The sequence below is a fragment of the Cetorhinus maximus genome, chromosome 15, assembly GCF_964194155.1.
Source record: "Cetorhinus maximus chromosome 15, sCetMax3.hap1.1, whole genome shotgun sequence".
NCBI lineage: Eukaryota > Metazoa > Chordata > Chondrichthyes > Lamniformes > Cetorhinidae > Cetorhinus > Cetorhinus maximus.
Genome location: NC_135893.1, coordinates 61,272,579 through 61,297,693, shown reverse-complemented (window position 1 = coordinate 61,297,693; position 25,115 = coordinate 61,272,579). Strand labels below are relative to the sequence as shown.

Here is a 25,115-nt window from a genome sequence, read left to right as displayed (position 1 = left end):
CCATCTGCCTTCCTAATTACTTGCTGTACCTGGATACTAACTTTTTATGACTCATGCACTAGAAAACTTAGATCCTTCTGCACTTCGGAATTCTGAAGTAGTTTTCCGTTTAAGTAACACTCTGCTTTTTTATTCTTCCTGCCAAAGTGAACAACTTCACATTTTCCCACATTAGTGGACTTTTGCCCACTCATTTCAACCTATCTATATCCATCCACAACCTCATGTCCTCTTCACAACCAACTCTCCTACCTACCTTTGTGTCATCAGCAAATTTAGCCACCATGCCTTCGCTCCCCTCATTGATATAAATTGTAAAATGCCGAGGCCCCAGCACAGACTCCTGCAGGACTCCACCTGTCACATCCAGCCAATCAGAAAAATGCCCATTTATACATACTGTTCTCTGCCAGCCAGCCAATCTTCTATCCATGCTAATATGTTATCCACCACACTATGAGCTTTTATCTTCCACAATAACCTTTGATGTGGCACCTTATCAAATACCTTCTGGGGAAATCCAAGTACAGTACATCTACAGGCTCTCCTTTATCCACAGCACACGTTACTCCTTCAAAGAACTCCAATAAATTGATAAAACATGATTTCCCCTTCACAAAACCACGCTGACTCTTCCCGATTACCTTGAGTTTTTCTATGTACCCAGCTATAAGCTCAATGATCGATTCGAACACCTTCCCCATGACAAACATTAAGCTAAGCGGCCTATAGTTTCCTGTTTTCTGCCTCCCTCCCTTCTTGAATAGAGGGGTTATATTTGCAACTTTCCAGTCTGAAGGAACCTTTCCAGAATCTAGCAATTTTTGGAAAATTAACACCAACGCACCTACTACCTCATTAGCCACCTCTTTTACGACACTAGGATGAAGTCCATTAGGATCCGGAGACGTGTCAGCCCGCAGCTCCATCAGTTTGCTCAGTACTGCTTATCTAGTGATTGTAATTTCACCAAATTCCTCTCTCCCTTCCACCACCTGATTTACACCTATTACTGGAATGTTTGTTGTATCTTCTATAATGAAGACAGAAGCAAAATATTTGTTCGTTTCACCAGCCATTTCCTTATTATCTATTGTTAACTCCCCATTGTCACTCTCTAGAGGACCCACGCTCACTTTACTTACTCTTTTCCTTTCTAAACACCTGTAGAAACTCTTGCTATCCATTTTTACATTTCTAGCTAGCATCCTCTCGTACTCTACTTTCTTTCTCCTGATTAACCTTTTAGTCATTCTCTGCCATTCTTTATATTCTGACGAATTATCTGACCTGCCACTCACCTTTTCACAGTTATATGCTTTTTCCTTAAGTTTGATGCTTTCCTTAAGTTTTTTAGTTAACCATCAATGGTGGGTCCTCCCTTTAGAATTTTTCTTTATAGTAGGAACATACTTATTCTGTGTATTCTGAAATATCCTCTTAAATGTCTGCCACTGCTTCTCTATTGATCTATCCTCTAGTCTAGTATCCCAGTTCACTTCAGCTAGCTCAGCTTTCATGCCCACAGAGTTGCCCTTAAGTTTAAAATACTAGTCTTAGACCCACTCTTCTCCCTTTCAAACTGAATGTAAAATTCAATCATATAATTGGGGTGCTTTTGTTTGGAGGTCATTAACTAATCCTGTCACATTGCACAATACCAAGTCTAATATAATCTGCTCTCTGATTGGTTCCAGAAACATTCTATGAACTCCTCATCCAGGCTACTATTGCCAATCTGATTTTTCCAGCTTATATGTATATTAAAATCGCCATTGATTATTGCTGTCCCTTTATCACAAGCACCCAATAATTCTTTTTGCATATATTTTGTTCTGGATTTCCAGCATCCGCAGTTTTTTGCTTTTATCTTAGTGTTTAATTGACTGCCACTTCTCTTCAAGGAATGCCTACCTAGAAGAAGTATTGCTTTTCTCTCCGACAGGATTTCCGTATCTCTCTTTTGCCTTGTTCACCTTCATTGCTTTCCATTTCTCTCCTGGTGTTTGACAAGGTGTTCACTAAAACTCACTTTCACAGCCATATTTCCTTCCTCAGTAACTGTCTCCGTCTCCGACTTACCCCACGTGGATTTCAACTGAAGTTCCATCCCTTATGTTTCGAACCCACCCAGAATTACAGGTATCTCTGGGACAATCAATGCTCCTCGGACTGCTGTTCTCGTCGCATCCTGAGATCCACACTCAGTGCCATGCGCCGCCATATGAACACAGTCAACCTCTCCCTCCAGCAGCACCGCCGCACCCTATTTCTAAGCTGCCCGTGCCCCCAGTTTCATTTTATTCTTCGTCTCATCCAACGCCTCAACAAGAAACTTTGTCTCTTTCTTTCAGGTGCAAAGGAACGCAAGCTCCAACAACTCATCGACACCAACGCCCATCCAGGACCCTCCATCCCTGCCTGTCCCTCTGTCCCCATCCCGTCTTCCAATCCCAGCCCCGGCCATATATTCACCATACCCCCTGATCTTCCCCTCTCCGATGCTGAATGTTCAGTGCTCAGCAAAGAACTTAGTTTCATACCCTTGCGCCCTCATCTCAATGAATTTCGGGCTCGGCACGATGCTGAACTCTTCTTCCGCCGTCTTAGTCTCCATGCTCACTTCTTTGGGCAGGAGTCCTCTCCCCGTTCAACAGATCCTTTTACCCGCCTCCAATATTCTCCCTCCACCTGGACCTCTCTGTCTGGATTCTTACCTTCTCCTGACCTTTTCATTGAGAACTGTCGGCATGACATCAGTCGTCTCAATTTCTCTGCTCCTCTCACCCACTCTAACCTGTCTCTCTCTGAACTTGCTGCAATCCGTTCTCTCAAATCCAACCCTGACATTGTCATCAAACCTGCTGACAAGGGTGATGCTGTTGTTGTCTGGCGCACTGACCTCTACCTCGCAGAGGCTGAGCATCAACTCACAGACACTTCCTCCTACCTCCCCCCTGGACCATGACCCCACCACTGAACATTAAGCCATTGTTTCCAGGACTGTTACTGACCTCATCTCCTCTGGAGATCTTCCTTCCACAGCTTCCAACCTCAGTCTCCCAATCTCAGACGGCCCGCTTCTACCTCCTACCCAAAATCCACAAACAGGACTGTCCCGGCAGACCGATCGTGTCAGCCTGTTTCTGCCCCACGGAACTCATTTCTTGCTATCTTGACTCCATTCTCTCTCCCCTTGTCCAGTCCTTTCCCACCTACATCCGTGATTCCTCTGACATCCTATCTCATATCAATAATTTCCAGTTCCATGGCCCCAACCACCTCCTCTTCACCATGGATGTCCAATCCCTCTACACCTCCATCCCCCACCGGGATGGTCTGATCGCTCTCCGTTTCTTCCTCGAACAGAAGCCCAAACAATCCCCATCCGCCACTACTCTCCTCCGTCTGGCTGAACTTGTTCTCACACTGAACAATTTCTCCCTAAACTCCTCTCACTTCCTCCAAATAAAAGGTGTGGCTATGGGTACCCGCATGGGCCCCAGTTATGCCTGTCTCTTTATGGGGTATTTGGAACATTCCTTGTTCCAGTCCTACTCCGGCCCCCTCCCACAACTCTTTCTCTGGTACATCGATGATTGCTTCGGTGCTGCTTCATGCTCTCGTCGGGACCTGGAAAAATTTATTAATTCTGCTTCCAATTTCCACCCCTCCATCATTTTCACATGGTCCATCTCTAACACTTCCCTTCCCTTCCTTGACCTCTCTGTCTCAATTTCTGGTGATAAGACTGTCTACCAATATTCATTACAAGCCGACTCCCACAGCTACCTCGACTACAGCTCCTCACACCCCGCTTCCTGTAAGGACTCCATCCAATTCTCTCAGTTTCTTCGCCTCCGTCGCATCTGTTCTGATGATGCACTTTCAAAAACAGTTCCTCTGACATGTCTTCCTTCTTCCTTGAGCGAGGTTTTCCACCCACGGTGATTGACAGGGCCCTCAACCGTGTCCGGCCCATCTCCCGCGCATCCGCCCTCACACCTCCTCTCCCTCCCAGAACCATAATAGGGTCCCCCTTGTCCTCACTTATCACCCCACCAGCCTCCGCATTCAAAGGATCATCCTCCGCCATTTCCACCAACTCCAGCATGATGCCACCACCAAACACATCTTCCCTTCACGCCCCCAGCGGCATTCCACAGGGATTGCTCCCTCCGGGACACCCTGGTCCACTCCTCCATCACCCCCTACACCTCAACCCCCTCCCACGGCACCTTCCCATGCAACCGCAGAAGGTGCAACACCTGCCCCTTTACTTCCCCTCTCCTCACCGTCCAAGGGCCCAAACACTCCTTTCAAGTGAAGCAGCATTTCACTTGCACTTCCCTCAATTTAGTCTACTGCATTCGCTGCTCCCAATGCAGTTTCCTCTACACTGGAGAGAACAAACGCAGACTGGGTGACCACTTTGCGGAACACCTTCGATCTGTCCGCAAGCATGATCCAGACCTCCCTGTCGCTTGCCATTTCAACACTCCACCCTGCTCTCATGCCCACATGTCCATCCTTGGCCTGCTGCATTGTTCCAGTGAAGTTCAACGCAAACTGGAGGAACAGCACCTCATCTTCCGACTAGGCACTTTACAGCCTTCCGGGCTGAATATTGAATTCAACAATTTTAGATCATGAACTCTCTCCTCCATCCCCACCTCCTTTCCGATCTCCCTTTTTTCCAATAATTTACATAGATTTTTCTTTTCCCACCTATTTCCATTATTTTTAAATGTATTTCCATCCATTGTTTTATCTCTGCCTTTTAGCCTATTTCGATCCCTTCCCCCCACCCCACCCCCACTAGGGCTATCTGTACCTTTATTATCATATTCCTTAGATAATATCACCAGCTTCAACACCTCTTTGTCCTTTTGTCTATGACATCTCTTGGTTATCTCCACCTATCACTGGCCCTCTACCCAGCTCTACCTATCCCACCACCCCCTTAAACCAGTTTATATTTCACGTTTTTTCTATTTTTCCTTAGTTCTGTTAAATAATCATACGGACTCGAAACATTAACTGTGTTCCTCTCCGCAGATGCTGTCAGGCCTGCTGAGTTTTTCCAGGTATTTTTGATTTGGTTTTGGATTTCCAGCATCCACAGTTTTTTGCTTTTTTCTTCTTGTATACTTTGTCCTACATTGTGGTTACGATATGGGGGCCTGTAGACCACTGCCACTAATGACTCCTTTCCCCTTCTATTCCTTATCTCTACCCAAACCAAACCTACATCCTGATCTCCTGAACCAAGGTCACCCTCTAACTATAGCACCACTGCCATCCTTGGTTAACAGTGCTCCACCTCCACCTAGCTTCCTACTCTTCTTGGATGTCATATACCAGTCAATATTCAGGACTGAATCTGTGTCATCCCGCAGCCATGCCTCAGTAATAGCTCAGATCATATTTATTTACTTCAATGTACGCTATCAATCAATTTACTTTGTTATGAATGCTACGCGCATTCAAGATACAGAGCCTTTAATTTTGTATTTTGTTATCTTTGTAACATCTAATCTTGACTGGTGTATTCTTTTCTCTGTTTTCTTCACTGTCCCTTCTTTCCATTCTCTGACCCTCATTTCCCATATTATTATTTTGCTCTCCTGCCTTAATTCTACCCCTTGATTTTCTATATCTACCCAAGCTTGATCCCTCACCCCCCACGTTTAGTTTGAAACCCTCTCTACTTCACTATGCGGCTCGCAAGAACGGTTGCCAGTTGCTCTACCTGTGCTCCAGTTTTTGTTCCATACAAGCATTAAGTTTTCTTCTCTAAACAGAACACTCAATACATCAGTAAAGGTGAAGAAAACACAATTTTTGAAATGCGAAACACAAATGGAGCCAATTGAAGAGATACACCAAATAGAAAGTAAAGAAATAAAAACAAAAAACTACTGCGGATGCTGGAAATCCAAAACAAAAACAGAATTACCTGGAAAAACTCAGCAGGTCTGGCAGCATCGGTGGAGAAGAAAAGAGTTGACGTTTCGAGTCCTCATGACCCTTCGGCAGAACTGAGTAAAGTTAGGAGAGGGGAAATATATAAGCTGATTTAAGGTTTTTGGGGGGGGTGGTGTGTGTGGTCGTAGGGACAAGCAAGCAGTGATAGGTGCAGATAATCAAAAGATGTCACAGACAAAAGGAACAAAGAGGTGTTAAAGGTGGTGATATTATCTAAGGAAATGTGTTAATTAAGAATGGATGGCAGGACACTCAAGGTACAGCTCTAGTGGGGGTGGGGTGGAAAGACTGACAGGGTATTACAGTTATAGATTTAAAAATAATGGAAATAGGTGGGAAAAGAAAAATCTATATAAATTATTGGAAAAAACAAAAGGGAGGGGGAAGAAACGGGAAGGGGGTGGGGATGGGGGAGGGAGTTAGATCTAAAGTTGTTGAATTCAATATTCAGTCCGGAAGGCTGTAAAGTGCCTAGTCGGAAGATGAGGTGCTGTTCCTCCAGTTTGCGTTGGGCTTCACTGGAACAATGCAGCAAGCCAAGGACAGACATGTGGGCAAGAGAGCAGGGTAGCGTGTTAAAATGGCAGGTGACAGGAAGGTTTGGGTCTTTCTTGCGGACAGACCGCAGGTGTTCTGCAAAGCGGTCGCCCAGTTTGCGTTTGGTCTCTCCAATGTAGAGGAGACCACATTGGGAGCAACAAATGCAGTAGACTAAGTTAGGGGAAATGCAAGTGAAATGCTGCTTCACTTGAAAGGAGTGTTTGGGCCCTTGGACGGTGAGGAGAGAGGAAGTGAAGGGGCAGGTGTTGCATCTTCTGCGTGGGCATGGGGAGGTGCCATAGGTGGGGGCTGAGGAGTAGGGGGTGATGGAGGAGTGGACCAGGGTGTCCCGTAAAGGAAGTTTGTCATCCCACTGAAGACAGATGCTAGTACTAGTACTCAAAAATGTAATGGGGAGTAAACCTATATATAGTCCAACCAAAACAATTCCTTATTTTCACATACACAGTTTTAGTAGTAAGACAAAATGTCAATTCATTGCAGACAGAAGTAGGTGCTGCCAACCAAAGAAGAATTCTTCTTCTTTGGACTAGGCAACCTTGTATAAAAATATGACAACCTTGTGACAAAATGCACTCATCAGTGCAGCATGCTAGCTTGATAGTTATCAGACTGTTAGAACTTTCAAAGACTTGTTTCAGTACTTAAAAGACACCTGGAGTCTACTTACAAAACTGGTCTTTGGCTGAGCCATATAAATTTGTATTCTCCTCAGATCAACAAGATACACACAGTCAGGCTCAATTGTCAAAAGAGGTTTTGAAAAGTCAAAAGGGGTTGCGGAGAAGGTTCGGAAAACCAAGTGTTAACATTAAGTATGCCACATTTCCTACAATACAACAGTAAGTACATTTCAAAAGTACTTCACTGGTAGTAGCACTTCAATCCCATTCAAATATCAAGTAACACAGTTGATTTAAATAACTTCGAATCAACGCACCCTCTAATTTGTTTTTTGTGGTGCATGGACAATGTGTTTAAGATGGCAAGTCTTTGACTTTTTTTTGCGCGCTTGCATGGTAAGCTAAAGGGCCAATTTGTGTGCAGCCTATACAAGAACTTTTGGGCTGCTGCGCAACCAGACAGCTTAGAGGGAACATTTGCTTCAGATTATTCTCTAGTTGCACCACAACCTTCCAACTGATGGCAATCAAGTAAATTGTTTATGCAAAATTTGTTGTGAGCAATTTTGATTTTTTTTTTAAAAACGGTAGCTAAACTCTTTTCAGACTTGTACGTTTGCTGAATTTACAGATTCATTATGGGTTAGAATTGTAGGATGATGTAACAAAGAAGACCACTGAGTCCAATGTGCCTGCTTTCCAATTAGCTCCACTGTCCCACTCTTTCCCCATTGCCCCACAAATTTTAAATTATGCAACCAATTCCCTTTTCAAATTTACTATTGAAACTTCGCCACTACCCTTTCAAGCAGTGCATTCCAGATCAGAACAACTTGCTGCTTAAGTAATTTCTTATCTCCCTCTCTGATGCTTGTGTCATATTTCCTAACCCTGCGTCCTATGGTTACCGACTCTTCTGCCAGTGAAAAGGGTTCAGCCAGAAAGTAGTAGTTCAATCTCCTTGGAGATATCATCTCTGCATTAATTTCCATGAGGTCACCACTAGGAATGAACTCTATGCATAAGGCAGCTCCCAGAATGCTATACTTGGCCCTTTGCTTTACATCACTGAACTTCCTGAAACACAAAAATCAAAACGTTTTATTCATGCAGGTGACAGTACTCTACCATATTCCCATTAATCATGAACAGGTAAGCAACAGCCTTAATTTGGAGACAGTGTGTGCGTTAGGTTACACACAAGCTGTGGCTGCCTCAGTACTGATAACACATGCCTTAGTTTCTCCTCGCCTTACAGCTCAGTGACTGTTTAGCTTTGGTGATTTGTCACTACCCCAGGTGGCCCATAATATATATATATAAAAACAAAAAACTACTGCGGATGCTGGAAATCCAAAACAAAAACAGAATTACCTGGAAAAACTCAGCAGGTCTGGCAGCATCGGTGGAGAAGAAAAGAGTCGACGTTTCGAGTCCTCACGACCCTTCAACAGAACAGAACAGTTCTGTTGAAGGGTCGTGAGGACTCGAAACGTCGACTCTTTTCTTCTCCACCGATGCTGCCAGACCTGCTGAGTTTTTCATAATATATATGTCTGGTCAATCTTCTGAACATCTCAATGATTCCTGCACTCATGTTAGAAGGCCTCAAGGGATTAAACTGTAGGTTTACTCACCTTGCACTAGAATATTGCAACTCGAAAACAAATGGGGGCTTCAGGGAGCATGGTGTTTCACCTGAAAAATAGATCCTGCCAATACAGAATCTAAATAGGCTGACTGAATGAAAAGGTGTTTGCCTGTCCAAATCTTCTAGCGAATACCTTATGGTGAAGAATGAAAGTAAATCATGGCAATACCACAAGCATTTACCAAGCCACTAAAGATAATAAATAACGTTTCTAGGTTAGTACAACCTTTTTAGGTCAGCAACTCTTAAAATTTTTGATTAACTCACCTCATTCTCGTAACAGCCAGCACAGCTTATGAATATGCAGTCATTCATCCGTGAAGCAGGAACTCATACCAATTTCTTACCTTCCTGGATTTATGCTGAATTATGCAAATCCATCAGTAATTGGGTTTAGAATTTCCTTATACAGAGAATAATCTTTTAAGGAAAAAATAGAGGACTTTTTTTTTTAAATGCAGCCGTACACTTAGAATATTAAATCTCTTTTACTTCTGCAGCAGGCAAAAGACTGTATTTATCACAGATTACTAAGGCTCAAGGAGGCAATTTAATTAAATTGGTCAAGACCAATTATAATACAATACAGTTCCTAATCACTGCAAAAAGCGAGAAACAAAAACAGGAAACAAACACAATATGAACAATAACCATTATATCAGTCTGTGTTTGACTGGCTAACCATAACCATTATATTAGTTTAAGTTTGAATGGCTATCTCGAGGGCCAGATTTCTCCTGTGCCCAACGCACCCCTGCCCCAAAACCCTCGTTTCATCTCCCTGCTTGCATCAAATGCTGCTAGACCGGGTACAATATGCTCAATGTAAATGCAGCTCCATTCATGATACCTCAAGCCCAAACTTATAAAAAAACCTATCCCCTATATCCCCTGTTTGTTCCTGTCACTTTCCTCTGCAATTCATGCCAATTAAAAAACTGCATTTGTATAGCATCTTTCACAACTTCAGGATATTCCCAAGTGCTTTGGTACTCTTTGGAGCACAATTACTGTTGGTTTTTTTTCTTATTTTATGGGATGTGGGCATCGCTGGCAAGGCCAGCATTTGTTGCTCACCCTGAATTGCCCTTGAACTAAGTGATTTGCTAGGCCAGTTCAGAGGGCATTTACGAGTCAACCACATTGCTGTGGGTCTGGAGCCACATGTAGGCCAGACCAGTTAAGGACAGCAGGTTACCTTCCCTAAAGGACATTAGTGAACTAGATGGGTTTTTACAACAATTGACGATAGTTGTCATGGTCACCATTACTGAGACCAGCTTTATATTCCAGATTTATTAAGTAATTGAATTTTAAATTCCATCAGCTGCCATGATGAGATTTGAACCCATGTCCCCAGAATATTAGTCTGGGCCTCTGCATTACTCGTCCAGTAACATTACCACTACACTACCGTCTCCCCCATTAATGTCGGAGACACAGGAGCCAATTTGTGCACAGCAAGATCCCACAAAAAGCAGTGTGATAATAATCAGATAATTTTATTAACTTTTATTAATGTCGGCTGAGAAAGAAATACCATCCAGGATGGATTACAACAGTCAAGTGAAAGTTTTGTGTAGCAAGTTTGTATCAACCATACAGAAAATGGTTCCAGATCATTCATACCTCATATTTTAAAGATGATGCTGATCCAATTCACAAACCAGTTTTACATCAGATGAATAATCTCTAGTACAATTAAATTGAACCATTTTCTGTCTGGTTTGTGTTGGGTACAAGCTAGTTGGACAAAACTTTCACTTGGCTGTAATAACTTGTCCTGGACAACATTTATCTCTCAAAACAATATCACTAAAAAACAGATGATTTCGCCATCATCACACTACCGCTCTGGGACCTTGCCCAGTGCATGTTAACTGCTACATTTTCAACATTACAATAATGGCTATATGTCAAAAGTACTTCATTGGCTGTAAAATGCTTTGGTACATCCCAAGGCGATGAAAGGGGCTATATAAATGCAAGTCTTGTTAGAGTTCTGTTATCTTTACGACCACCCCACCCCGGCAAGGGTAAATCTATTCTTTTGAATTTGCTACTTTAAAACCTTAACTAATGTCTTTTCCCCAGGAGTTTAGACAAAATAAAAGATATCTCAATAGAAAATACACTGTTCATTATAACAGAATTGTTTCTCTTATGGAGTAACCTCTCTCAGAACATAATTATAGGATTCTGTAAGAATTCTAGAAGAGTTAGGATCCATAGGTTCAGGGACTGAGACTACAAACCTTTTTATTAGTTATTATAATACTTTATTATAAGCTTAAATCTTGGGTTACATTATAGTGAAGTTTTGAATATTACAGAGTGTAAACGCAAGATAAACTAATTCACCTAAATAAAGCAAATGCAAACCTCAAATCCACTTAAGAGAATAAAATTAAGTAGGATATTCAAACAAATACCAAACTAGTTTATACATACAATCAAAGTATAAAGTCTCAGCTATGAGAAAACCTTTTATGGTATCGACTCAATCATGTTCCTGCGACAAACTGATTTGTTTACTTAAATTTGTAATATAAAGAAAGTCTGTTGCATTTGAATAACATGATTATTGTCTAACTGTTAGACATCTTTGTCTTGAACAATTCTTGAGAAACAAAACAACATACTTCTGCAAAAAGCAGGTGCATGTTATCAGTTTAAGCTTGGCTCCCTGTCTGATAAAGCCTATTATTAAAGCCTTTACGTCTGTGTATGTGTGTGTGAAATTAGTATCTATGTATTTCTCAGAGGAATTTTAAAAGTGATTATATGGAGTTAGGTCACAGACCAGCCATTGTGTCATTGAATGGCGGAATAGGCTCCAGGAGCTAAATAGCCTACTTTGTTCCTATGTTCCTAACACAGAAACAGGCCATTTGACCCAGCTGGTCTTCTATGCAAACAATTACCATAAGTGGTATATAGCAAATATTATCCTCAACTGATCTTCACAGTGCCAATGTTTTCAAACAGGCAAGGAAGATGGTGAAATCAATAAGGTGCCACAAGTTACATGATACTCTCTTTTCTATTATCATCTCAAACCACAGCATATAACACTATCAAATGCACACTCGCTGAAATGCTGATAGGCAAAGACAGAGTACCTGACTAAATAAATAAGGCAACATCTTCACTGGCACTATTCAAAAGCACTTCATAACTTGAGAGGAAAGAATGCTTTCAGTAAAAATTGGAGATTCAATTTTGCTTCATGATTACAGCAACACTGGCATCTTGCAGTGATTAATTATAAGGCTCAGGCCATGGCTTATGTGCAAGTTTTAGTACGGAGGTGGGAGGGGAGGCAAGGAGAGAGAGAAGCTTAATTTGAAAAAGACACATTGCTTCTTATTGATCAGGATTTGATCAAAGCCCAAGGATCACAAAAGTATTGTTGCTCCTTAGGAGCCAAAGAAACCTAACAGGATCATTGCAAGCCTATGTCACAATAATTCATTAGATAAAGCCTTATTGAAGAAAAGTCTGTTGTGTTGCCGATACCAATTGAAGAATCAATGGCAGTAACAATTGGGGTATGCAGTGAAGTTCAGCTTCCATCATCTAAAAGGCCCTGAAGTAAGCACGAGAGAATTTACACTTATCGAAAACCTTAACACACCTTTAAAATGTCCCAAAGCACTTAGATGCAAACATATAAATAAGTCGGACAGGAAAAGGTCAATTTTTCCATCCTGCCCGTCCCATAAAGGTGTGATTGCCCTATGCATTATGATACAGCCATGTCCCACTTGTAATGCCCAGTGAAAGCATGTCATACTCATAACTTTTAAGATATGAACTGCATTCAATATGGACTCTATTTTTTTTTAAAATGAAGAAACAGAATAATGGACACTATACCCTCCCAAAATGGCTGCCAGAAAGTTTGCAGCCAGACAAGAATTAACTCATGTCGAATATGCTTCTGGAAAGTCCTTAAAATGTAAATGACTATGGGTGAAGTGACCTCCCTTGAAAAGGCATTCAAAATGTGAGACCACTTGTGGAATTTACAGCCCCCATTGTCTGGAACTCAACTACAATAGTCCCCTTGACTCAGTGTTTGCGAATTCGAATTCGAAACTTAAAGAGAGCAATGAGGCAATGAGGGAAGTTTATCACAAGCAGGTGTGAACGGCCACCATTCATCCTCCATTGTGTAGCAATGGTTTCTAACTTCAAATCATTTGCATGGACAATAGAAGTATCAATCATGTGGTCACAAGATCAATACTGACTTCAGATAACACATCTCATTATTCCAAGAATCAGTGAGGGGCAAGTCAGTCTTGAGGTAAACAGAACACAAGAGGGGCCAGGAGAAAGGAACTTTGCCTACTACAACCAGTCAACCCAGGCAGTGAGCAAGGGGCTAATTTGTATTCATCTGCAATAAATTGTCTATACTGAAACTTGGCCACAACTCCGTGTGGAACCCAGAAGCTCCATTTTTATCTTCAAAGAACCACAAAAGAAAACCCATCAGGCCTGCAACACTTGATTCTATTAATTTAAACATGTGATTTGCTTGTTATTCAGTTTATAACCTTAGTGCATAACACAACTCTAGAATTCATCTTTACGTGTGTGTTTGTGCCCGCATGTGTTTCCGGTGCATTTATATTTCAAGGTGGTGTGTGTATAAACATTCATCTTTGCTTTTGATTTAAACTTACAAGAAAACCTGTTTGGTATCTATTATTAAAAGCCATAATATGCAAACGGTTTTGCACACTCCCTCTAAAATGCACATCTTGTTGTGGACAACCAAGAGTTGAGTAAGAAGGGGAAAAGTTATCCCACCACCTCTCTCAGTCCATAACAAACCCCACCTGGGGTCTTTTAAACTCTTGAGAGAAGTGAAAAATAGATCAAAAAGCTCAGGCCAAGTAGAGACAAAAATCGGGAAAATCCCTCTCCAATCCCTACTAGTTCAAGAGATCACAATGACCTTGACATATTAAGAATACCTCTCTCTTGTACAAAGTGATCACCTCCCCAACTAGAAACAGGTTCAGCTATCCCTCAAAAGTATACTGTGAATTAACATTCACCGCACGTGCCCACAGATCCATAGTTCACTACAGAAGAACAACCATCCAACATCCAACCAATTTCTGCTTTTGCGTAGCCTGTAGATGTGACCAGGGCCTAGGACAGTGGGGTTTGCAGATGGTGCCAAACACCGGGGCCAAGGCTTGATGTTATAAACAGAGTTTCTTGTTGTCTACACTGAGCAGCCAGAGCTACAGACCTCAAAGACTGGCTTAAAAGTAATCAGAATTGTCACGCTGAAGGTTCTGATTTTTTAAACCTGGTCTTTCAGGTCAATTTCACGGAGTTGCTGTACTACTTCAGACCTTCAGGCAGTCTCGTGATTCTGATTTTTCTTTTCAAAAGCCTGCCAGAAAAAACAAAAGCTACCCTAACGTCAGAAAGCAGCACAGCAGTTGAGTTGGTCGAAAATGCTAAGTGATAGCCCTGTAATTTTAGGACAAATCGGGTGCTCTGGAAGGAAGTGGTGTGGAATAGGGGGAGGGTGTGCACAGGGGTGGGGGGCTTTGTCGGTGAGGGGGCAGGGGCATATGTGTCAGGATAGTGGGGGGCACTGGTGTCAGAGGTAGGGATGGTTGGGGGGGGGGGGTTGCAGGGAGAGGATACAGGGGATATTAGAGGGGGGTTGCAGAGGAAATTAGAGAGAGCATTGGTGGGTGGGGGGGACGGAAGGTTGGAAGAGGTGTTGTGGACAGGTGGCTTGAAAGGGTTGCGGGGCAACTTGGAAGGGAGGTTATGGTGCAGTCAGAGGGTTGGTGGGGGGTGCAAGATCAGGGGCAAGTTTTAACTTACAGTGCCACAAAATTAAATATTACACACTTCTCAAAATTGTTTTGAATTTAAATCAGTATATTTATTTTTTATTCATTCATGGGATGTGGGTTTCACTGGCTGGGCCAGCATTTGTTGCCCATCCCTAGTTGCCCTTGAGAAGGTAGTGGTGAGCTGCCTTCTTGAACCGCTACAGTCCATGTAGTGTGGGTACACCCACAGTGCTGTTAGGAAGGGAGTTCCAGGATTTTGACCCAGCGACAGTGAAGGAACGGCGATATATTTCCAGGTCAGGATGGTGAGTGACTTGGAGGGGAACTTCTAGGTAGTGGTGTTCCCATGTATCTGCTGCCCTTGTCCTTCTAGATGATAGTGGTCGAAGGTTTGGAAGGTGCTGTCAAAGGAGTCTTTGTGAATTCCTGCAGATGGTACATACTGCTGCTACTGTGCGTCGGTGGTGGAGGGAGTGAATGTTTGTGGGTGTGGTGCCAATCCAGCAGGCTGCTTTGTCCTGGACGGTGTCAAGCTTCTTGAGTGTTGTGGGAGCTGCACTCATCCAGGCAAGTGGGGAGTATTCCATCACACTCCTGACTTGTGCCTTGTAGATGGTGGACAGGCTTTGGGTAGTCTGGAGGTTGGTTACTCGTCGTACTATTCCTAGCCTCTAGCCTGCTCTTGTTTTCCATCTAAATATTGGGCTACAAGGTGTTGACTATCACCCTTCTTATTACTCTTGCAAAGCCTGGGAATGAAATCCCTATTTGTCACTTAAGTGATTGCTTAGAGAAAGATTTTACAAATCTCTACTCCATCCTGTGTTCACCTCACTCTGCACCATCCTGTTTAAAATATAGCAGGTGACCACACTGTGGGACTATAATTTCTCAGGTGAGGGATCCTGATTATCCATTGTAACTTTGGCAAAAAAAATCCCTTGAAATCACAGAGTAACCGCATAAGACTTTTACCATTAAAGGGCCCTTACAGAAACCCAATCCCATGACTTCAGTGCTTCTCTTGTGATTTTGCTGTCACACACTTCTTTTGCTGTTGGAGTTTATTTATTAATTACATTTTTCCACTTAATTTACAGAATCGCAGAATCTCACAGTGCAGAAGAGGCCCTTCGGCCCATTGAGTCTGCACCGATACGTGAGAAACACCTGACCTACCTAACTAATCCCATTTACCAGCACTTGGCCCATAGCCTTGAATGTTATGACGTGCCAAGTGCTCATCCAGGTACTTTTTAAAAGTATGTGAGGCAACCAACCTCCACCACCCTCCGAGGCAGTGCATTCCAGACTTTCACCACCCCCTGGGTAAAAAACGTTTTCCTCACATCCCCCCTAAACCTCCTGCCCCTCACCTTGAACTTATATCCCCTTGTGACTGACCCTTCAACTAAGGGGAACAGCTGCTCCCTATCCACCCTGAACATGCCCCTCATTATCTTGTACACCTCGATCAGGTCGCCCCTCAGTCTTCTCTGCTCCAAAGAAAACAACCCAAGTCTATTCAACCTCTCTTCATAACTTAAATGTTTCATCCCAGGCAACATCCTGGTGAATGTGGCAACCAGAACTGCACACAGTACTCCAGCTGTGGCCTCACCAAGGTTCTGTACAATTCCAACATGACCTCCCTACTTTTGTAATCTATGCCTCGATTGATAAAGGCAAGTGTCCCATATGCCTTTTTCACCAGCCCACTAACATGCCCCTCCGCCTTCAGAGATCCACGGACACACACGCCAAGGTCCCTTTGTTCCTCAGAACTTCCTAGTGTCATGCCGTTCAATGAATACTTCATTGTCAAATGACTCCTTCCAAAGTGTATCACCTCACACTTTTCAGGGTTAAATTCCATCTGCCACTTATCTGCCCAACTGACCATCCCATCTATATCTTCCTGTAGCCCAAGACACTCAACCTCACTGTCAACCACCCGGCTAATCTTTGTGTCATCTCCATACTTACTAATCCCACCCCCCACATAGTCATCTATGTTGTTTATATAAATGACAAACAATAGGGGACCGAGCACAGATCCCTGTGGTATGCTACTGGACACTGGCTTCCAGTCACTAAAGCATCCTTCTGTCATCACCCTCTGGCTCCTACAACTAAGCCAATTTTGAATCCAGCTTATCAAATTACCCTGTATCCCATGTGTATTTGCCTTCTTTATAAGTCTCCCATGTGGGACCTTGTCAAAGGCTTTGCTGAAATCCATATAAACTACATCAACTGCACTGCCCTCATCTACACACCTGATCACCTCCTCAAAAAATTCAATCAAATTTGTTAGGCATGACCTCCCTCTGACAAAGCCATGCTGACTATCCCTGATCAAACCTTGCCTCTCCAAGTGGAGATAGATTCTATCCTTCAGAATTTTCTCCAATAGTTTCCCTACCACTGTAGTTCCCTGGCTTATCTCTACAACCCTTCTTAAATAGCGGAACCACATCTGCGTTTTTTTTTAAATATTGAAATATTGTGATAAAGTTGTGTTGCCCTAGTAGATATTGAAAATATATTGTAGTGAGAAGCAGCAGAATCTTCAGACTTACTGATCAAGAAAATAGATACAATTGTGAACTAGTCTTTGTCTTCTAACCTCTTAAAAGTTGTGTTATACAGAGACACCAGAGGGCTCCAACACTTCTCACTGAAAGTGAAGAACTACGTTGTTCAATCAATTGTGATCAGGAGTCATTTGATCTTTCAACCTTGTGAGATTACTGATAAAACAGAATCAATTACACCCCTTTTATGAAATAATTATCTTGAATAATATCATGCACCCAGGTAGAAGAAAATGTTCTTCTACTTCTACAGAATGGAAAAGATCTTAGTTTATCTGGGTTGCAAGTATTGAATCTTTACCCCAAACATGAATTCACTGTCACCGTGTCCATATGATGCAACAGTAGAACATCTTACAGGCAGTCACCGAAAGCAGTGTTCTCATCTCCAGAGTGTTATAAATAACTAATATTTTCCTGTCAAATTAACAATACTGCACAATGTTGTTAAAGTAAAATTTACACTCTCTGGTTTGTTTAATAGTTGCAGTGGGATCACCTACAGGATGCACACAAACTAACAATGCATTATATTGTTGCTGATCTTAATATTAATGACCTGTGCTATATATTATACCAGATGATATCTGCAACCAGATACCAACAATGGGAGTTATCATTTTACTAGGACCTTTCTGTGATTGCTTGGTGAACTGATTGGTGAATCATGAAAGGAGAAAAAATATCATGCATGATTAAGGGGGAAGGTTAAATTTGGGACAAAAGGGTGCTTGGAAACAGAAGAAGCACCAGGGTCCACAATTTGTCTCCCTGGCCCTTAGTGTAACCCAGGTCCTCCCAAACTTGTCCAGTTGAAAAAACTTCTCCATATGAATAGAGTCAAGGGGACAGTGACATAGAGGTAATGTTACCGCACAAGTAATCTGAAGGCACCCACAAATGTTCTGGGGACACAAGTTCAAATCCCACCATGGCAGCTGGTGGAATTTAAATTCAATTAATTAATAAATCTGGAACTAAAAGCGAGTCTCAGTAATGATGACAGAAAACAACAGAAGCAGCATACAAAAGATAGAACTAACCAATAGATCAGCTCAAAGCTCATGCTGATGCACCACATCTAGTGGTGATTGGCAGTGGATAACCAAACAACTCCACAAACATCCCCATCCTCAATGATGGGGGAGCCCAGCACATCATTACGAAAGTCAAGCATGAAGCATTTGTAACCATCCTCAGCTACAAGTAGATGATCCATCTCAGCCTCCTAAGGTCCAGTCTTCAGCCAATTGAATTCACTTGATATGATATCAAGAAACAGCTGAAGGCACGAAACACAACAAAGGTTATGGCCCCTGACAAGATCCTGGCAATAGTACTGAAGATTTGTGCTCCAGAGCTAGACGCACTCAGAGCCAAGCTGTTCCAACACAACTACAACACAAGCATCTACCCGACAATGTAAAAATTATTCAGATATGTCCTGTCTAAAAAAAGCAAATCAAATCCAATCCGGCTAATTACCACCTCATCATCCTCCTCTCGATCATCAACAAAGTGATGAAAGGTGATGGAAGATGTAAGTGGCACTTACTCAACAATAACCTACGCACCAATGCTCAATTTGGGTTGCCCCAGAGCCACTCAGCTCCAGGCCTCATTACAGACTTGGTCCAAACATGGAGAAAAAAAAGAGCTGAATTCAGAGGTGAGAGTGACTGCTCTTGACATCAAGGCAGCATTTGACTGAGTAGCAAAACTGAAGTAAATGGGAATTAGGTGGAAAACTCTACACTGATTAGAGTCATACCTAGCACAAAGGAAGATGGTTGTTGGAGGCTAAACATCTCAGGTCCAGGACATTACTGCAAGGTCCTAGGTCTAGCTATCTTCAACTGCTTCATCAATGACATTCCCTCCATAATAATGACAGAAGTGAGGATATTCACTGATGATTGAACTGTGGTCAGGACCATTCAGAACTCCTCAGATACCAAGGTAGAAATCAACAGGATGAAAAATGAATCAGCAAAGAAACACAAAACAAAATGGGGGCAGAAGTTATGGTTTAAAATTGCAGAACTCAATCTTGAGTCCAGAAGGTTGTGAAGTTTCCCATCAAAAGATGAGCTGCTGTTCTTCAAGCTTACATTGAGCTACGTTGGAACATTGCAGCAGGCTATGGGCAGAAAGGTCAGAATGGGAGCAAGGTAGAGAACTAAAATAGCAGCCATGAAACATTAACTGTTTCTTTCTCCACAGAACTTCAGACACCTGCTGAGCATTCCTAGTATTTTCCATTTCTATTTCAGATTTCCAGCATCAGCAGTAATTTGCTTTTGTATTAGCCTTATATTATATTTTTGAATTCCTAAAGCTTAGGATCGGTTCAGATCTATGCTCAAATGTAAAATTAAGTTCAGCAAATCTGACAGATTAGGAGCTTGCACCATTCCCAAGCTAGACAGTGGAAAAGGAATTAGCCAGGGCTCTTCATCAACTATCTGGGAACTCCCCAGATATTAGAGAATAGAATCGAAGCTTGGTTCTTACAGTTGCATTGTCGAATAGTCCACCTGCAATTAAAACTTACTGTACAACAAGCTGAGCAAGATAACAGAAGGCCACATGTACCCTAGTAAATGAGGTAAAATTGGGACTAAGGAAGGGTGCGGTTGCAAACTTTGGAAACAATACTGGCAACCCATGGGATTGTAGTATAAGGGTGTTCAGCACAGCAAGAGGCAATGTGGGACTGCAGAACAGTATCGTCCACGGTATTATGTAGAGTCACATGATAGTAGACTGTGTATAGAGTCGAGTCTGGAAGGACCCAGCATGGAGACAGCACCCTGGATACATATATGGTTATGGATTACCAATGAACACTCAATGTTTAACCATACAAGCCTCTTAGTGAGACACCAAACAACCTTATAACAGGGGTCAGATCACCTGTCTATACTCAATGGTACGTGGCAACAAGAACTACTGGAAATGTCGAAAACCTGGGTGTGGAAAGAGAGGGGAGACTAACAAATCATCCTTCAAGCTGAGGAAAAAGTACAAACTACATACAAATATTGTAGAATACCCAAAATATCTTATCCATTAAGCTCAGGCACAGGCCAAAATCCCAGAACAATTCTGTTGGATAGAAAGCACTTATCACTCATCAGAATCAGATATAGGCCAAAAGCCTCACTGGGATATTGTCAGGCATCTTTTACACATCATCCATCAATTACTGGAACAGACTGAAACCTCATTGGGATATTGTTACTTATCTATAACACATCATCCATCAGACCAATGCGGAGGTTAAACTCCAATTAAATACCATCAGACAAGCAGAATGGCGGAAGCACAGTGCTACATAAAGTCAACCCTTTAACTACTTTACTGTAGGTAGAGACAAAGCAGTAGCTATAAGAATGAAAAAATCCATCAAAATCAAAACTATAATTTAACCATCGAACTTGAATTTCAGCTCCCCCACTCCCATGTTTTTCCTTTGAACATACAGCACCAATGAAAATATAAATTCAATGGCATTTTACAAGGGTCTGATGCTGGTTTTTGTATTTAGCCAAGTCCCATCCTAATGATCATGTCTCTCGAAGATGGATTTTCTACAGTTGGCTGCAATCCGAAAGCAACCACGCCAAACTTGCAAAGGACAGTGACTGGCAAGACCTCATTTGTAACCACATTTTATTGACCTCCAACCTTCATTAATCCTGGGATGCAGCTGGCTGTGAAAGACTTGTGTGTTGTGAGCTTTTATATATTAACCCAACATAAAAACAACTTCATTATAATCTTCCAGTGGTGGCTACAGTAAACCGATCTTTTCAGGCATTCTATCGCATAACATCTAAGATGCATTATTTACATAAACTATGCAAGTGCTCCAAATTTAACAAGTATTGTTTCAGAAGCATCTGCATTTAAAGTTTTCACTAATTTAAATGAACGTCAATTACACTACATATGCTATTAGAGGAAGGCAGTTAACAGATACATAAATCATTGCTAACAATCCAAGAGCACGACTTCTGCAGCCAGACAGAGCTGTAGCTGCACTCACTCTGCCACAATGACAACATTGCCCCCTGCTGCATCAGATTAGCACTACAGCAAATCTTGCTGAATTGCTGATACCTGGATATATTTGTTGGAACTCAATGAGGAAAATCCAGGCCATTTGCTAACCACATCCAGTTCTTATTCATCCCATTATATTCCAAAACCAACTCTACACAGTTAAGTGACCCACTCACACCTACTCTGCTACAGAGGCCCTCATCTACACTTCACTATCTCAAGGGACGAGTCTCTCAGGCCACCTCTCCCACCTCTGACCTTACATAAATAAACCAGAATTCTGCAGCCTTGGGCCATACCTATCCAAGTCCCATATACCCACCCTTTCCCAACTGCACTGGCTCCCCGCCTTCCAGCAAATCAATTTCAAGATCTTCATTCTCAATCCACTTCATGTGCTCACACCACCCCATGATGGAAAACTTCTTGCATATCCCAACCTGCAGGTTCATTATCTGACCCCCACTTGTTTCTGCTTCATTATCAGTGGGAGCCCTACAGGCAATATGCTCCTGCCCTCTGAATCCTTTCCAGAGTCACTGCCTTATTAATCCTTTCCCTACTCTGGTGCTCAGTGGTAGCTCTTTTACCTCCAAATCAGAAGACCATGCATTTAAGTACCACTCTACTGACCTGAGCATAAAATCTAGGCACACTCCTGTGCAGTACTGAGGTCGTACAAAGCTGTCAGAGGTGCCACCTTTCAGATGAAACATTAACCAAGTATCCATTTGCCCTCTCAAGTGAATGTAAAAGATGCAACAGCACTATTTAGAAGGATAGCAGAGTTCTCCCCAGTGTTCTGGCCAATATTTAGCCCTCAACCACCATCATTAAAACAGATTATCCAGTTGTTATCTCACTGCTGCTTGTGGGAGCTTGCAATGCACAAATTGTCTGACCATTTCCTGCAGCATGCCAGTGACGACACTTCAATAGTACATCATTGGCTGTAAAGCATATTAGGATACCCCAAACACCCTCAATGACACTGTGTAATTGTAAGCCTCTCTTTACTTTCCAAAGCTTCCTATAAAACCTCTCTTCAATCACCCCTCCAAAAATCTTTCAAGACCTTACTCGTTGTCCAACTCTTCCCCTTGTAGTGTACTCCTATATAGCCATTTACTATAACAGCCAGTTACTGCTGATTCTCAGAATAGCCAGACAGGCCACCCTCTGCCTTCAGGTGCGCACCAGCACATCAACAGTCCTCCATGGTACGCCTAACTGACCGCATATTGGAGAAAATGTAACGTTCTTGTCTGTTTTAAGAAGGTACTTATTTTCAAACAAAGTTCTAAAGTAAAATCACAGCATTATTCTAATTTAGGACCAGACAGAGCATGCAAGTGCCTGTCACAACACAGGCCAGTCCTAAACCCACAAAATGCTTTTCCAGTCCCAAACCAACATACAGGTGCTTTAATCCATTAACAGATATACTATTATAGTAAGAATCTATTTAGGGAACATTGCTGATAAATGACCATAATTTAGTAGAAAACAGGAATTAACTGATCTTCATTCTACCGTCTGAACATGAACATGGGCTCAAGGTGCACAGGTTTAGCCCAAATATAGCATTTTTCTAAATGTCAAGTTCTCAGTTTATAATGAATTATAGTACCTGTAGAAATTCAAATAAGTGTCCTCCAAGAACTCACAAGGTCACGATATTACCAATGGCCAAATTATTCGCTTTGAACACAGCAAGGTTCTTAAACATCTCCAACATTTCCCCCTTTAACACTTTCCTTTTTTATTGCTGAAATGAGGTGTGCTGTCAAAGCTTTTCATCTTGCACTCATCAGGACAGATTCGCCAGAATACCAATTGTAAAGGGACCAACAATTTATACTACATTAGAAGAGAATACTAATTAGTTGGCAAGTGGACAGTGATTGGTAGAGGCATTGCCATGGAGAATGCACCAGGAAAAAGTTAACTGCCAAACTCTTGTTTAAATTCAAACCAGGCAGGTCAGCTCTGATTGGTCATGGCATTGCCCTGGAGAATGAACCAGGGAATAGCTGTCCCCCAAGCTTTTTAGTTGAAAAAGGTGTAACGTGTGGACATGCTCCTTCTATCTGCAAAGGACAGGGCCCCATGTGTGAATATATGTAGCTTCTAGCATGCGTAGGTGAGCCACACTGTGAGCCCAACTGATAGCCTTAAGTCGGTTGTCAGTGTAATTCTTAGTGCAATCAGAATTGTTTAACAAGTGCTGTCCAATCACAGAATCACACCTAATGTTGGACACTTATCTTAAGAGTTCTGCAAGCATTGGCTTGTTGGGTATGGTCAGTACTTTGGCTGTTGCGAACAGCCAAAGGGACATGCTATTTGATACGATCCGCCAGTCGTTGGAAAATACAGCCTACATACCTGGCATCACACCGGCACTGAAATTCATATACCACATTACTCATTTGTGTGATAGGCAGAATGTCTTTTTGGCTTGAGGGCAGCATCCTGTTAGTGGAGGATACCCTTCATGCTGCTCCTGCATTGTAGCAGCATGAAATGGCTAGCTTCACCTGTTGCTCAAATTTTTGGTCCTGAAAAGTGTACAATCTACCTCAGATTACCCTGGAAAATGTCTTAAACCAGGGAAATTTGTCAAATAGCTAATAGTGAGTTATGCATTTCATTTCAAAGCCATTATAAACAGACCATTTATAAAGGGGGAGAAATAAAACAAAGGAAGTTGCACACATGAAATAAACTAAATATTAATACCACCAGAGTTCAACCATTCCCAAAGAGAAACCAACTAGCATCTTAACTGACATAAATCCAATTAAATTCTGTTGGCGACTTATCAAATGGTTAATTTTAAATTCAGATTGGTCAGCTCTTTTGAAGAACTTCTCACTCACTGAACACAAGTGTTAAAACGAGTTTATAATGGAACACAATACCACACATAGGGCACCCTAAAAGAATGAATTAACAATGTTATGCCATGCTAGTGACAAAATACATGTCTTCAATCTAGAATATAAAATAACCCACCAATTCCCTTTCTCATTGCATTAACATTGGAGCTTCTGCCCTTCTCTTAACTGATCCAGTTTCTTCTCACATTCTCAACAGGGATACCCAAATTAGTTAATTACTTCTTCCCAATTTGTCTAGCTCTCCCTCCTACTCTTTTCAATCTTCGTGACATCCTGCACTATTGGTATTGGTGTCTCTTGCAAATTTTACAATTAAAAGTGAACCAGGTAATTTCCCAGGAAGACAATCTACCCCATGTTTGTTTTTAAATAGTCCCATTTTGTGAGATGGACCACCATTCATAAGTAATAAAGTTGCAGGTAGTTTATGGTTATTTTTAATCACAAAAGCTACATTATAAAGGAAATACAAATCCTGCCATCCAAGTAGCTGACATATTCAAGAGTTGAAATGATTAGCTTCTACGCCCAGTGCAAATTGTAACAAAGTGATCAGATGGGTGCAAAGCTAACCTTCTGGAAAATCTATTGACAAATAAAAATGGTTAGAGGTTAAAAAGGAAAGCAAATGCTGGAAATTTGGATGAGAAATAAAATATAAAACATTGGAAATGAACAGCACAACAGGCAGACTCTGCAAAAGAAAAGATTTTGCTCCAGAAACGCTGCCTTTCCTCTTTCAGAGGCTGACCGACCTGTTGTGCATTCCCAACATTTTCTGTTCTTATTTCAACGTGTTTTTTCACCTGACAGTCTCACAAAGGGTCACTTGTGAGTGATTACAGTTGGGATACAGCACAACCTGTACAAGACAGTTCGTGTAATCA

General features: G+C 42.0%; 1 protein-coding gene across 3 annotated transcripts in view; it reads right to left on the bottom strand.

Moving 5' to 3' along the window:
- The window catches only part of mad1l1 (mitotic arrest deficient 1 like 1), a 1,010,048-nt gene that overhangs the window by 966,027 nt on the left and 18,906 nt on the right, over positions 1 to 25,115 (bottom strand). The window lies entirely within an intron of this gene.